The 10,711-nt window shown below is 36.2% G+C and overlaps 1 long non-coding RNA gene across 1 annotated transcript; it reads left to right on the top strand.

Moving 5' to 3' along the window:
• The first annotated feature begins 498 nt into the window (after positions 1–498).
• Positions 499–1,014, top strand: LOC141397805 (uncharacterized). The gene is made up of 3 exons (XR_012411513.1): positions 499–628; positions 701–815; positions 873–1,014. It is a non-coding gene; the product is annotated as an uncharacterized lncRNA (long non-coding RNA).
• Positions 1,015–10,711: the final 9,697 nt, after the last annotated feature.

Here is a 10,711-nt window from a genome sequence, read left to right as displayed (position 1 = left end):
TGTACACGACCGTGCTCAAATTGACACCGAGACGTGGTCAACTTTCGGTACCAACAACGGCCGTGCTTAATTTGTCCACCGATGTGCTCAAAATGACAACGTTGCGTTTTTAATATTGGTAATTGCAGCCGATTACACACGAGTAAAAAATGACAACGGTGGTGCATGATTCATACACGGTCGTTGTCAATTTGACACCGGACGTGTATGAATTATGCACCACCACCGGCATAAATCATGCACCACCGTTGTTACTTTGTACACTGACGTGCAAGAATCATACACGGTCGTTGTCATTTTAGCAACGACCGTGTATGAATCATGCACCACCGTTGTCATTTTTTACTCGTGTGCAATCTGCTGCATATTTACCACTTTTTTCGTGTTATTGAAAGAGAAAGGACGCATTGTGTAAAAAATTTATTGAAAATGAATAATAATTAAGATATTAATTCGCAAGAGCCTCAAAATATCATTGGTGAGTTGCTTGAAATCGATGGCAATATTGTTGTGGTTCGCGATACAAGCCATTGCAGCAGTCAAGATGCGGAATACAATGAGGACGATTATATTTTGATGGAGTTCTTAAAAGGAATAAATATGGAGTCGCTTTTTGAACACTTAAAAGGTAAGTAAATAAAAATGAAGTTTTCAGTTAATCAGTGTAATTAACAAAGAATTTTCTTTTTTGTTCTTTTAGCATCACATGTAACATTTCGCAGTACTTGAAAAAAGAAGATTTAAAGGAAGCAGTGCCACCATTGGGACTGCGTGTTGAATTCAGAGAAAATCTCTTTGCTTGGAAAAAACGAGAGGTACGTATTATTTTTATTACAGTGTTGAACTCATTATTAATATTGTCATAACAATAGCTCGGGATTGATGACGAAACTATGTCAGTTTCATCTAAAATAGGTGAATGGTGGAAAAGCAACGAGACACCTGCAAGTACTCCTGGTACTCCCGGTACTCCCGACACTACAGGTTCGAACTGCTCAAAAGCCAAAGGAATTCTGTCAGAGGTAAAGTAAGAGTAATATTTGTGTAAGCATAGTTGATGTAGTTTTTTATTTAATATAGGATCTAAAGGAATTGTTAAAATATACCTCGAAGGGGAAACTAGCGCTTGAATATAGTAGTGCTAATAAGAAATTAAGTGACGAGCAAAGAGATGATATAATTAATATAAGTATTGAAGATATTTTAACCAACAATGTTACTCTTTACGCTCAAGACTATATGCGCATATTGGACGAAATTTGTTCCGTTTTTCCTCTTGAAAACGAAATGAGGGTAAGATTAACAATATAAATAACGTATCTGATTATGTAGTTTCTTAACTTACAAAATGTCTTTATTTTTAGGATTATTATTACATTTCAAGAAAAGGAAAGAACAACGTAAGCGGAAAACTTTATGCCTTGTATAGAAACAAGAAGTCCAAAAAAATAAAGCTTTTGAATTCAGAGCCTAGCACAAGCAAAGCAGAAACTCACACGTCTCCTAATTTTTGCAACAAAGATGTTCCCGAAGTTGATGAATCAGTTGAAAATTCATTGAAAGCTTCCTTACTAAGAGAATGTAATGATTGGGGATCGATCTGCGAAAAATGGAAAAGATCTTTTAACATACGGCAAAGAGATATAAAAAATTTAAGTAGCCATACATTTCTTCTAGAATGGCCGAAGTTGTCCGATGCAGATTGGGCAAAAGAGGAATATTGTTACAAAAAAAGTAAGCCAGTTTTAAATTACCAAAATTGCAAAGTGTCTGATGACATTTTTTTTAAGGGAACTAGGTATAATTATATATTTTATAATTATATATATTTAACAACAAATAATGACGCAATTGAACTTTTCAAAATTAAACATTAAATAATCGAAAATGAAAATGTTTACATTTTATGTAACCAAGTAAAAGTTAAAAACTTTGATTATCATTTACAATCGTATGAAGTTGGTTCTCTGAATGAGGATACAACATTTTTAATACCAATTTTAGATTTTATTACTTACCCATTTCCTTATATCCTATGAATAATGGAAAAGTTTATTTCAGAGTTAAGTTAATTAAATTTGTTTTTATACATTGAATATATCGTCACCATAAATGCCGGAAGACGTAACCCACAAAAATAAAACTTTACAGGAGAAACAAAAAACGTTATAAAATGAAAACGGTGCTATAAAATATCGAATTTTTTTTGTATCGTGTTTTAAGACAGAGAAGAAATATATTTTTGGAAAAAAATTAAAATTTTTTCCAGAATGTTAGAAGCTGTGTGGGTTACGTCTTTTTGTATTGTATTTTTCTGAAATGCTAAAAGACGTAACCCACAATTTATTGAGTATACATTTGAAGAAAATAGTATAAATGAAAAATTATAAACAAATTAGAACCGGTTTAAACTAGCAATCTGACGATGTTGGGTTCAATTCCTAGGCTTGACGTTTATATTTCAATGGACCACAATTAGGTGAACTGTCTATTCCAACCATCACTATTACTTAAAATTTCAATTGTATTAGACGATATTAAATCTGGAATATTATATTTATTGTTGTATTTAAGTCAATTTATGGACAAAATATAGTTCATATAAATTAAGTGATCTGTAACAGTTTAAATGTAACTTCTAATTGTCATAAGGAAGGTTGTCATAAAAGTAATGACAATCACTTGGAATTAAGCGTTTTAAGTCTTGCGGGTGTTGAAATTTCTTTTTTTAAACTTTTAGCCTTTGTGTGTACATCTGAGGAGGATTAACTGCCTCAAGATTTCCGGAACTTCTCTATGGTAGAATCTGGTAGTCGTCTTTGATATCAGTTTTAAAAAAGATTATAGTGCTAGGATCAAAAGCCAATGTTCGCAGTGACTGTAGAATCTCCTGTCTTTTTGTATAAGTAAACCAATATAAAAAATTTGCGTTTTTCTCTGGACCTATTTGATTACTACAATCAGTTGATCTCTACTAAACCATGGGTTGGTTGACAAGACCATCTTTTGCAAATTTACAGCCTAATCGTATCCGTCTTCAAAGAATACATCTTTGTACTAGAACGACGTGAATTTTGAGCATATACACGTTTTCGTATCAACGCACAGTGGATCCACTTGTATGGAGAAAGTGGCCAAAAATATTTAGAGTGTAAAAATCAAGACATTGCGCCGCTTACAGCTTTGTGCTGGAAGATTATTTCTTCAGCTAGCCTCTGATGCCAATTATGTTAATGTACGTGGTCAGATAACAGAGTTATAAGCTAATATTCCCATGGAAACCCTATTCTAGGACTGCTTTAGTCAGCGACCCACCATTTATATTCTGGCACTAGATGGCAGCTGATTTTAATACTGAATCATCTTAAACTTATGACCTACTTTGGAAAATTATTCCCGAGGTGGGCACTGGTGGGCATCATGACTAAAACCTTAGGTCAAAATTATGTATATGATCGAATTGGCATTACAAAATACACTATGAAAATATGCAGTTAACTAGAATTCCACAACACGCTAAAACACTATTTTTTAATGAAAATTAAGCTATTACCTTCTCCTTCAAAATCCACTATAATATTTTGCTAACCATATTAGTTTCGCGATATTTTGAATATATCTACTTGCACTTAAAATATAGCTTGTACTCACAAATAAAATATTAGTCAAATGTTACGACTTTGGAAGCTATTCTTAAGAAGATCGCGTTCGAATGAAACAAAACCTAATATATTATTAAAAGGGTCCATGTCTTAGGTGTCAGAGTTGCCATATGTTGTACCAAAATTTTGACATTAATTTTTTTTTTTGGCCAATGGGTGGATCCACCGTGCAACGCCTCAAATTTTAAATATTTCCCTTCGTTCTTTCTCTTGGAAAAATGAACAATATCGAGACGAGCATTGCCTTCCGAATAACCACTTCGTTCTGTACGGTTAACATATTGTTTCCATGGTATAATAATTCATAGGTAGGCCAGGTATGAGAATCGCCAAAAAATACAACCCTGTCGCTATGGCGTAAAACGTCAAAATTGTTTTGATGAATGATAACGGTGAGTAAACAAAGAAGAAGAAGAACGAAATGTTGAAATGAAAACAAAACAGAGTTGAATTTTTTGATCAATAATAAATATCAACTCTGCATGTCAACACGGTTTTGACAGATTAAGCCATAACAAAAAAAATTGTAATCAGCGGTTAGCTGTGGCCTACCTAAGAATTATTGTACCATGTTGTTTTCCATATGTGCGGTTCAGATTTTTATTTAAATCAGGGCATAGGTCTTCTGTCATCCTCTTCCATTATTTCAATTATGGATTTTTTCTGTAAGACCAGTAAAAACCGTCTAAAGTCAAAGTTATTGCTTTAAAAATTAACTAAAAGAATGGTCTTTGTGATTTTTGAAAAAAAGCTACAATTTTTGAGACATCGTCACCTATGAGTCAAATTACGCATATGGACACCATGTGATAGATATTTCCATAAGCTTTCATACGTTACCCATTTTGTAGTAATCGGTTCAGTAGAACCGGGTCTAATCCGGTTTTGAACCTGAACTTTCGGGTCAAATAACCGGTTAACCGAATCCACCCACGTGGAAATTATACATTAACTCAATAAGCCCTCCCTCTGACATTATAATTGCTGCAAAAATCAAAGAATACATTGTTTGTACTGCTGTTTAGTTTTGAAATAATGTGGGTTACGCCTTTTGTGTTCTATGAAAATTACAGTATGCTGTTACGTCTATTGGCATTTCTTGAATAGGATCGTTATTTTTAATCGTAGAAGCTTAAAATTTTGCCTGAGCATGTATTTTAGCTTAATATATCAGATTCCATCAAAAAAAGAATTTTGATTTCCATGTCGGTTACGTCTTCCGGCATTTATGGTGACGATATGTAATTCGAATTATTTTGTCAAATCAAATATGTATTTATATTGAATTTATGTAATCGGTTTCGTTTAATAAAATACTTTTCAAAAAATGTCATTTCTTCTAGTAAGGGTATAAAATGGGAAAGGAACGGATATCAAAAAAATGACCACCATTGGTTTCAATCTGACAACGGGGCGTTGACAATCTGACAACGAAGCGTTGACAATCTGACAACAGACGTGCTCGAAATGATTACGTATGTGATCATTTCATGCACGTCTGTTGTTGAAACCGTTGCCAAAATCTCGGTGTCAAAATGACAACGGCGTGCTCATTTTGACACCAAACGTGGTTGATACACTATCATACACGGATGTGGTCATTTCATACACGGATGTTGTCATTTTTTCTCTGGGTGTAAAAACAGATTTGGAATGACGATTTTTGCTTAATCTATGTACTTAAATCATTGATGTAGCATCACAATTTTTTTCTATTTTTTTGAAAATGGAAAAAGCAGTGATATAGTGTTAATTGAGGGGCACCGTGGTGCAATGTTTAGCACGTCCGCCTTGCACTCAAAAGGTCTGCGGTTCAAATCCCAGGCCAAGCAACATCAAAATTTATAACGGTGGCAAAATTCCCCCTCAGTAATGCTGGCGACATTTCCTGAGTATTTCAGCCTTGAAAAACTCCTCTACAAGTGGTGTCGTAAGACACGCCGTTCGGACTCGGCGATAAAAAATAGGTCCCATATCATTGAGCCAATATGAATCGGCGTGCACTCATTGATATGAGAGAAGTCTCCCTTGTCCCTTCGGGGATGTTGTGGGAACATATGTATGTATAGTGTTAGTAGGGGTATACAATTTTTCGGTATTGCTTCACGCCTTCATATATCCCCCATAGAACGGCCCGTCGCAATTTTTGGTATTTTGAGGATTTTGGCTACAATATTCTATCGAAATGAAATCATTCATATATTTGTGATATAAGCTAAAACAAAGAGTATATTGATCAATGTAAAATAAATGTCCCGCCTCAGCTAATTATTGTATTTTAGTTCAGAATATTTCTTTGTGAATGTTATAAAAAGTTCTGCCCGACCTAACCTAACGCTGCTTTACTTGTTTGAACTATTTTGTTGAAAAATATTGCATAGTTCTGTGATAAGTGTCCACCTGTGAAACATTCTTTATAAAAACACACCCTGTCTCGAAAACGAATAGTATAGAACATATTGATACACAGAGATATGAGCGTTTTGTTTTTGTGTCCTATTTATAGTTTTAAATTACTCTACAATGAAAATGCTAAAGAGTTTTATTCTCGCGGACGGGGATTACTTAAGTATTGTCTGATTTCTTTTAAATTTCATTGCATTGTATGGAAGAATAAATTCATTCATTAGCACGCATGTATAATTAATGTAAATTGTGTTACAAACAACATAATGCGATAAATAACAATGACCTTATAAAGGAGTCAAGTGTATAATTAATTATGTGTACACAGTTGGTATTGAACAAGTTAGATTAGCATTAATTAGTATCTACAATGAATATTATAATTATGATTTGTAATAGTGTCAATGATAATTAATTAGAGATATAATGTAATCAATAAAATATGTATGTATGTATATGTACTTAGGTGTGAGAGAATGAAATGAGGATATAAGGAAATAATATGTGATTAAAGTGTAACAGCATAACACTGTGCTACACGAAAAATATTCAAGGATGAATGCTGATGCAAAAATTCTATCGTGTTGAGGTCCATGGATAACGAAAATACCTTTGTTTCCATTGGGTCACTTCGGTTTTTTTATAACATCTTTCACAACCCTTTGGCATGGCATCTCAACCAACTACTAACCCTTTGTCATGTCATTTTTACCAAACCTATAGAATGTCATCCTAATGAACACTTTTGCATGCCATTTTCACCAACCCTCTGGCGAGGCATTTTCACTTCTTGTTTGGAAAGTAGAAAATGTTGTATTGAAATATGATTTTCATTACAAACAAAACTTTTATTAATTCAAAGGAGTTCATTAAATAACTACATATAATGTAATTATGATCAAAAAGTTTACATCCGAATTTGCAGTTTTTTGTTGTTGTAACAGTTTCTGCTCAATCTGGCTGTGGGTGTATCTCCAGTTCTAGGAAAGAGACTCTTTCGATGTGATGCAACCACAGATCTACTGGGGTTAATAAAGTAGGTTTGGCAGAGCAGTTTAAAAGGTGCAGTGTATCGTGCGGGCCTGTGCCGCATGTCAAACAGATGTTTTTACGGTGTCATCGATACTTGCCCTATAGGAATTTAGACGGTTGCCCCATTCCGAACGTAGTTGAACGAAAACTACTCTAGTTTGTCGTAACAGCTGACGCCGATACACGTGCTTAAAAACGCCGATATACGTGCTTGATATTTTTAGCTCTACTTTTATAATCCACTCGGTTTTTCCCATCATTTTGAGAAAAATTAAATTTTGTTGCACAGTGTAATCAGAATTGAAACCCCCATATCTTTTGCATTTTTTCAGAAGATTTTATTTTCATCTAATAGATCACACCTTGAGCTACTTTTGGAATTTTTTTGTTGAAAAATTTTGCACAGTGTTCTGACAACTGGCCCCCTACGAAACACTGTTTTTACTAAAACAGTTTGCGATGCGCACTGTAGCGGAATTAGTCTATGTAAATTGAAACTTTCATTTACGGACAGATCGAATCCATTTAGGTTCTTTTCAGAATTTTGTGGCCCTTCTGAACATTTGATCTTGGTGACAAAAATGTGGATTAGGATTAAAGTTCAAAAGTCGTGTGGAGAAGATAGTTAAAGGAATGGACCGCCATATTTCATTATGTAAGTGGATCTTATTTTGGCAGTCATGTCTTTTTAAGGAGATACCCTAAGCAGAGGACCGATATGAGTAATTTTAGAAGTTTAACTAAATTTGGACAAAATATTAGGAGATCCAAAGTTTGGACGAAATTGATTGCACCGTTCAAGAGATATCGTGCATACCATTTTAGAGATTTTTTTTAAATATTGGGGGGAAGTAGCGGAAGTTGCGGACCGGTATTGCCCATCTTTGAACTGAACCTGAGTTTGGACAAAATATGACGAAAGCCATAGGGTTTTTACAGCTTTCGGGCTGTTTTCTCAAGAAGTATGGACTTTCCCCAGAAAAAACTTTTACCTTCATAATTGAGGCAGCGAATGCAAGTTGTATCAGCAAAAAATAAAGTGATTAGAGAGCAGGTGTTAAAGTGAACTTATCCGAAAGTTTGTGTCGGAGTTACCCGAAGGAGTGGACAAATATAAACCATATTCGAACATGATCTATATATGGCAGATATATTAGCATGTGTAAAGTATGAACCAAATCGGTCAATCCCCTCAAGAGTTGTCATGCGCACAATTTTTCCGTACATTTTTGAACTTTTGTGGGACAGATACCTTTAACTATGTATATATACGATACGTTTAACTATATTCATGTCTTTGTATAGCTTATATAGCTCGTGGTTCATACGACGTCGATATTCACCTTCAACGCAAATCGGCCCGTAGATCTTTCGAAGAATTTTCCTCTCAAACACACCAAGCACTGCCTTATCTGCTTGTGCAAGTATCCATGCTTCGGAGCCATACATTAGCACGGGCAGTATCAGCGTTTTGTATAGTGTTATTTTTGTTTGACGAGATGTGGCTTTGTTTTTAAATTGCTTATTTAAACCATAGTAGCATCTGTTGGCCAATACAATTCTTTTTCTTATTTCACAACTGATGTTGTTTGTTGTGTTTATGGCAGTGCGGAGGTAGACGAAGTCTTTAACTACCTCAAAATTATAGGTACCAACTTCCACAGTTGGTCCGAGCTCTATGGACGCTTTGCACGTCGACACCATCAATTTGGTCTTTTCGCCGTTTACCGCCAGACCCACTTTCGCAGATTCTCCTTCGACCTTCCTAAAGGTATCAGTTACTTCCTTTACTGATCGTCCTATGATGTTTATGTCATCAGCATAAGCAGGTAACATGTGACTATTGGTGTAAATTGTGCCATTTCTTTTGACATTTGCATCTCGTATCACCTTTTCCAGCAAAATGTTGAATAGGTCACACGAAAGGCTGTTCGGAGAGGTTCTTTCCAGTTTTAACTGATGACCTAGTGTCAGTTAAAGTCATCTTACAAAGCCGGATGAGCTTTGCTGGGATACAAAATTCATACATTGCATGGAATACCTTTGATTGGAGGGGACTATCGAAAGCTGTTTTACAACCAACAAAAAGGTGATATGTGTCGATCTGCATCTCTTGGGTCTTCTCAAGGATTTGCGGCAGGGTATATATCTGGTCAATGATGGAGTTGCCAGGTCTAAAGCCACATTGGTATGGTCCAATTATTTCGTTGACCATTGGCTTTAGTTGTTCGCACAATATCCCTGACACTATCTTATAGGCAATAGGGAGAATACTTATGCCCCTATAGTTGGAACATACGGTCTTATCTCCTTTCTTGTGGACGGCACACAGGATGCTCAATATACCGCATTCTTTCTTCGGAAGCAGCACGACACTCCTGGTCATACCATGAATTCCTTGGTGGAGGTCTCTGGTATCCCAGTACTGATTTTGCGGATGTTTGCATGGAGTGGGCAATGTTTTGCCATTGTCCTGATATGTTATCGGGACGAGGAGTGCTTTGATTAAGCAGTTGGTCTAGTTGAGTGAAATATGCTGTGGATATCTGTTGTGTTTGCAGCCTATCGATGTCCAACTTCCGCGTTGTGTCTGTTCATGCTTTACGTATCACCTTTTCCAGCAAAATGTTGAATAGGTCACACGAAAGGCTGTTTCCTTGTCTGAAACCTCTTTTGGTACTGAACTGTGCGGAGAGGTTCTTTCCAGTTTTAACTGATGACCTAGTGTCAGTTAAAGTCATCTTACAAAGCCGGATGAGCTTTGCTGGGATACCAAATTCATACATTGCATGGAATACCTTTGATCGGAGAGGACCATCGAAAGCTGTTTTATAACCAACAAAAAGGTGATATGTTTCGATCTGTATCTCTTGGGTCTTCTCAAGGATTTGCCGCAGGGTAAATATCTGGTCAATGGTGGAGTTGTTGCCAGGTCTAAAGCCACATTGGTATGGTCCAATTATTTCGTTGACCATTGGCTTTAGTTGTTCGCACAATATCCCTGACACTATCTTATAGGCAATAGGGAGAATACTTATGCCCCTATAGTTGGAACATACGGTCTTATCTCCTTTCTTGTGGACGGGACACAGGATGCTCAGGTTCCAATCGTCGGTACGCGTTCTTCCTGCTCTGTATGCCGCATTTTTCTCTTCGGTAGCAGCACGACACTCCTGGTCATACCATGGATTCCTTGGTGGAGGTCTCTGGTATCCCAGTACAGATATTGCGGATGTTTGCACAGAGTGGGCAATGTTTTGCCATTGTCCTGATATGTTATCGGGACGAGGAGTGCTTTGATTAAGCAGTTGGGCTAGTTGAGTGAAATATGCTGTGGCTATCTGTTGTGTTTGCAGCCTATCGATGTCCAACTTCCGCGTTGTGTCTGTTCGTGCTTTATTTGCTACGTATAGATGGGTACGTACCTTTGCTGCAACAAGGTAGTGGTCCGAGTCTATGTTTGCTCCTCGGAACGAGCGCACATCCAACACGCTCGATGAATGTCTTCCATCTATCACAACGTGATCAATTTGATTTCTTGTTTTCTTATCTGGAGATAGACAGGTGCCCTTATGTATGTCTGGTGCTGTTAACTACCATGTTTTTGCCGC

This window comes from Musca autumnalis, unplaced genomic scaffold (assembly GCF_047663935.1).
Source record: "Musca autumnalis isolate F117 unplaced genomic scaffold, ASM4766393v1 scaffold_3, whole genome shotgun sequence".
NCBI classification, from domain to species: Eukaryota; Metazoa; Arthropoda; class Insecta; order Diptera; family Muscidae; genus Musca; species Musca autumnalis.
Note: the sequence above shows the minus strand (reverse complement) of the source record. Positions and strands in the feature narration are given on the sequence as shown.